At 40.5% G+C, this 5,975-nt stretch overlaps 1 protein-coding gene across 1 annotated transcript in view; it reads right to left on the bottom strand.

Moving 5' to 3' along the window:
- Positions 1-2,386: 2,386 nt before the first annotated feature.
- The window catches only part of TINAG (tubulointerstitial nephritis antigen), an 80,439-nt gene continuing 76,850 nt past the window's right edge, over positions 2,387-5,975 (bottom strand). The window contains exon 13 of the mRNA XM_018558857.1: positions 2,387-2,397. The gene's annotated coding sequence lies outside the window, so the exon portion shown is untranslated. The remainder of the gene's footprint in view (positions 2,398-5,975) is intronic.

Here is a 5,975-nt window from a genome sequence, read left to right as displayed (position 1 = left end):
CTCCCCCTCCGGATAGAGGATGCGTCCTGCTCCAGCAGAGTCCCCCCTGAACTGATTTCCCCAACATCCTGCAACTTGGAAAATGTATTGGGGTGAATCAGATCAGGGCTGACCTCTCTAGCACCAGTGAGTATTTGGCGTTTTCGGCTGACACCCAGAATCAAACTCACATGTGGGAGCCTACAGACGCTGTTGTTTTGGTAGCCCAGTAACCTTACATGCTGCACCACCAGCAGAGTCAATATCACCAGCAGAGTCAATTTATTTTATTAACAAAACAATATTAATCTGTTTGCTGAGTCCCTCTAGTCGATACCTTTTTATCAGCAAGATCTGCAAGAACAGTATTTGAAAGAAGTCAGAGAGGATACTTGTTGGTTGTTTTAATGCAAAATAACTATTATGATTTTGCATAAATCTGTTTTGCACAATAAAAAAGCTTGTTGGAATCTTCACTATATTTGAACAAATGTAAAAATAATCCATTGCAGTTATTTTTTAGATAGAGCTAGAGTTTGGGTAGAGCCAAATTCAAAAGACTAGATTGTTTTATAAATATCCATGTAACCCATTATTAAAAAATCATCAGATTTTCATCTGGAGGTGCCAGCACATACTTGCAGCAGTCTCCAATCATTCTGCTGGGTCTGTTACTACAGGCAACGTTCCAACACTTTGGGTAATGTTGGAGCTTTCCGAGATGCTGCATCACTAGGTCAATACATTGTTGCCAATATTTTAAATATGAAGTAAGTGGAAAATGTACTTGAATTAGTGGTAGGGCACTCATTTAAAATGGGCATGGTTCTACATGAGGCATTTTGTTAACCTCTTGTAATTAGGGATGCCCTGATACCATTTTTTTTACTGAAGCCTTTTTTTAGCGTCATGTGACAGTTTTTCAACACCATACAGACTAATGATTTAAGGACAGTGGTGAAGCAACAGGGCTCAGTCAGAGCTGCAACTGATGTGACCATGGTAGTGCTGCCACTGTTGCCAAGGGACTACAAATCCCAACAATACATTTTACAGCAATGCAGAATAATATGAAGCTTCATACTCTGTATTGCTCAAAAGGGCTGTGTGCAGTCTCACCAGGGATGTGCAGTGTCACCAGGGCTGTGTGCGGGTCTCAATGGGGCTGTGTAGTGTCACCTGGGCTGTGTGCGGGTCTCACTAGGGCTGTGTGGTTTTACCAGGACTGCGTGCAGGCCTCCCCATGGCTGTGCAGGTGGGTGCTGGTCTTACCAGGGATGTTCTGGGTCTCCCGTGACTGTTCAAGTGGGTGCTGGTGGTTGGAAGGACTGAGTGCCCGACTTTTTAGAGGGGGTGACACCAAAATGACTGCCAGTCATTTTGGTGTCACCCCTGCAATGGTGTCTGTATAACATACAGGGTAGGGTGGTATTGTGTTATGCATTTGTAGGATGGTAGGTCGGCAGATATTTCCTTGTTTATGGTACAGTGTTTTTGCTTATAACTTTTATCTTTGGTTTAGGAGATAATATATACTAACATTTATGAGGGAATGCAGCAAAAAATGTAAAGTGAATATAATCTCTATAAGGGCTTGTGTGGATGGCATCAGTTTGAGATGCTTCTGAGATGACTGAGAATTCATTGACCACATTTGACCTGCGTTAAGTGGGTTTTTACTTTTAGAAAACTTTTGTAAATCCTTAATAAAGAAACATTGGAAAAAAAAATATTTGTTCCAGATCTTTGAAAGAATTTAGCATTGAAGATATGAAATACTAACACATTAAAACAAAATATATTTTTTGTACATATTCAAAGGAAGGTAAATAAAAGTGTTTACTTCAAAACTTGTCAGAAGCTTTCAAAAAAAGTATGAAATTCTAAAGAAAACATTTCAATGAGCCATTATTATTACAGTAACTAAGGCATTCTTGATAGCAGTGAACACTCCGGAGATTTTTTTTCATTGCTGGTACATAGGGAAAAAAGGAGATGGCTTGCTCAATAAATGGCAACCTAGCTACCAGAAAATTATAGCTTTTGCCTTGTGGCTGTAGCAATAAAAAGGTGTGGTCTTTATCCTTTGTCCTATAACCTTTATATATGCTAAAAAGGAAGTGTGGAAGATGAGGTAATTTGAGCTTAAAACATGTAAGTATAACTGTTGCTCTGCTACAGGAATTTGAGTAACTGCTGCTATTTAGCCACAACTAATATTTTATATTTTTAATTTTTTTTAAATATATCCTAAGTTGACTAACTTGCAAAAACGATACTACAAGGTCGTCACGTTACTTTATAAGCAATTATTACTACAGCATAATATAAATCTATAACTATAGGCTTTCAGTGCAAAATCTGAAGTGTAAATTGCTTAGAGCATAATACGTGCAATGTCTTAAATATTAAAAAGATCTATGCAATTATCATGCAAATGTTAAATAAAAGAGGTTGCATAGCATTAAAATGAAAATTGGAGATGGAAGCACCACTACCTAGCGCAATAAATGTGGTAGAGTGGGGTGTAAGCGTAAGTGTTGTACTCACCTGAGTCTGGGTGAGTATTCGCTTGTAATCGTCGGGTTGCAGTGAAGCGGATGGGGTGGAGTGGTGGTGGTCGCTCTTTTTCAGGGTGGCGTGGCGTTTCAACCCAGTAGGCAGATGGGGATACAAACGCGAGGGGGTGAGGTATGCAATGGTGGGTGAAGAAGGGGTGGGCTTCTGTGACTCACCGAGGGGATAGTGGAGGCCGGCTCTCAGCAATGGTGTGGTGTGGTGCCGCGGCGGTGGGCCCTGGGGTGGTCCTCAGGAGTGCTGGCACAGGTGTCCTCTAGTGGTAGGTGCTGTGGGCCGGTAGAGCGATGTGTTGTCCTGGATGGGGGAGTTGGAGAGCGGTTGAAGGTGCCGGACTGTTCAGCCGCAGTGGAGAAGGGTTCACGCTGGGGCTTTCGGGCAGCCCGACGGAGCTAGGTAGTAGGTATTGCGCTAGGTAGTGGCGCTTCCGTCTCCAATTTTTGTTTCCCTACAGTACACGTGTTGGACACCCCGGTCCAGACAGAACGGAAGCCGCACACCTACGCCACCACCCTGTTTCCCCTCCCCCCCCTGTACTTATACCTACCACACTACAAGCGTTAACTGGTGTACCCATCAAGTACTGCCTCCCTCCTCCGCAATTTCACCGTACCTCTGATAAGCGCCACACAAGGGGTAAAACTCTCAATTTTTCATAGCATTAAAATGAACAAACTGCAGTGCAGTTATGAAACAGGATGAAAATAAGAAATGGAAAATTATTATGCGCAGTAGATATAAAGTAGAACGTGAAAAAGAAGAAGAAGTAGATTGTGAAATAGAAGGGCATTTAAAGTAAACAATAGTGTAATGTGTGCCTTACTGTAATCCATGGTTGTTTCCCTTCTCTTTGCTGCTCTTCCTTTTAAATCTGTATCTGTTCTCATGCTCTGCAGAACTTCTGTTTTGCAGCAGACTGCCTTGTCTCTGAAATGGATACATGGTGTCTGTGTATAGGTTTGCAACCTGAGCCAGCACTACAGGAAGAGGCAGTCAGCTGCAAAGGGAAGTTCTCCCCAAGCATGAGAAGACATGAGGATTTAAAAGGAAGAGCAGCAAAGAGAAGGGAAACAACCATGTATTACAGTAAGGCACACATTACAGTATTGGTTTATGTTAAAAAAATCTGAGGGTTTAATGTCACTTTAAGTCAATCTTTATTTTTGTGATTGTGCCAATTAAGCTATACTGTATGATATTACTTGTGGCCATATGGTAATTCTGTTTCCTTCTGGCTGTACATACTTTGTGTAATATTCTAGCACTGCTAATTAGGTGTTGATGAATATGATTGCTGCTATGTCATGTCATTCCCCCAAAGGACAGCTGACCTGATATCAGAGACTTACTGGCAGCTGCTACTGTACAACAGACAGTGACCATTACAACAGTATAGGGGACTATGAGAAGCTGTTGCAATGCTACAGAAGACTAAGTGACAGATGTCCCACTGCAGGAGACTGATTGACTACTAATATGTTTCTGAAGAGTGAGTGAATTTACCATTGTTGCAATACAGGAACATTTGTGACCACTTGTATTATACAGGAGAGTAACTGACCATACATATTTCAGATTTACAGTGTTATTTCATAAAGCCCTCTTCCTACACGGGTACAAAAGTAGGATATTTTTTTGAGGGTGAGCTGAAGCCACCTTCCCATTATCACTTTATTTACAATAGACACTGCATGACTTGGCTTTCGTGGGCACTAATATCAAGTTGTATGGGATAAATAGTGTTGTTTTACTAATAATGAGGTACAGTAGTCAGTGGGTGGCTAAAAGTGTCTGATTCATCATGCTGCTAATCTGATGTGGGAAAAACTCTATCTAGTAGACATGTGCGATTTGTTTCGTTCCGAATCGAAATTCGGACGAATTTTCGGAAATTCGGACATTCGGATGTATCCGAATTCCGAATTACAGACATAACGAATGCAAACGAATCCGAATTTCCATTTCCGAAATTCGGTAGCGGTAGTTCGAACGTTCGTTTCGTTTGCTGTTCTTATTCGTTTCTTCTTTGTTTCGTTCGTTGGAGCAAAGTGACATTAGAGAAGGAGAAAAATATTTTTTCCCCCTCAAATGTCACTTTGCTGCAAACGAACGAACGAAACGAATAAGAAACGAACAGAAAACGAAACGAACGTTCGAACTACCACTACCAAATTTCGTCCGAATCCGAATTGACTTTCACACCCGAATCCCGAAAAACGAAATAACACAAATCCGAATTTAAAACGAAACTAAACGAATTTTTTGGCAGTGCACATGTCTACTATCTAGTCACTAATGTCGTGTGCTTAGCAAGAGGTAAAATTATGTCATGTAGTTATTGACATGTTTTGTCACCGAACTTTCTTTGTGCATCTTCTGACACTTGCAGCTGCTAATGTTAGCCTGCAGCATCAATGCCAGAATAAAGTCTATCTATAGCCAAAATGTTTTTTCTTCGTTTTGGATAGAGTGGGGAAGGTTTAGAACCCTGTTAGGTTTTATTTCTGTTAGAAGGATTTTTCCTCACTTCCTGTTTTGGGGACAATGTTTTATCAGCTAGGAAGTGAGGAAAAATCTGCAACAGTGAACAGTGAATGTCCCAATGCTTTTCAATGGGAAATTTCTTTTTCTATTCTGACATCGCTCGTGTCAGAATAAAGAAAAAAACAGAAAAAGCAGTGTTTCTCTCCTTGGTGGCCTCAGGTCGGTCATTCATTCGGCTGCCTACGGCAGCTTAGTGAATAGACCCCATAGTAAGACCACCTGCAGGGATACACATTCAATACTGTTGACTAGTCTTTTGCCATCTGCTTGTCTTTTTTGGGGGGGAGTGTTTCATGCAGGATTCATGTTTTTTTTAAGGTACAGAAGAACCAGCTGCCAACCAGCATTTTTGAACACTTCTCTTGATGTGCTTAATGTACTTAATGCTGAAGGGGCTCTTGGGGCATGCAAGGATGCTATGATGGGCCAAATGGGTCCGTATTTTTTTAAAACACTAAAACAAAAAGGGGAATTACTGGTAGATTAAAAACACCCAAACATTGATTTGCATGTTCTGTTGGTAAAGCAGAATTTTAGTTGTTATCTCAACTTTGCAACTGTATGATACGTTTTTTAAAAGTATGCCATAAGTGTTTGTCAGGATCACAAAGATTTGAAAAATCCCACTTGTTCCAGACCCACCGAGACAACTGACCTTGGAGAACACAACATTGACGACTAGCTTTGGTGGTTAATGCTGTCTGATTGCTATTGTTGTCCTCCAAGTTAAGCTGGCACATGAAATATTCAAGAACTCTTCCTCTCCCATATCAATAAGAATGAACATAAACAAATAAAGCAATACATAAATAATAATAAAAAAAGGAGACACCAAAATATAATATATAAAATATAATATATATAATTTGTTTTTG

Source organism: Nanorana parkeri, unplaced genomic scaffold (genome assembly GCF_000935625.1).
Source record: "Nanorana parkeri isolate BGI_ZX_2015 unplaced genomic scaffold, ASM93562v1 scaffold364, whole genome shotgun sequence".
In the NCBI taxonomy this organism is placed as follows: domain Eukaryota; kingdom Metazoa; phylum Chordata; class Amphibia; order Anura; family Dicroglossidae; genus Nanorana; species Nanorana parkeri.
Note: the sequence above shows the minus strand (reverse complement) of the source record. Positions and strands in the feature narration are given on the sequence as shown.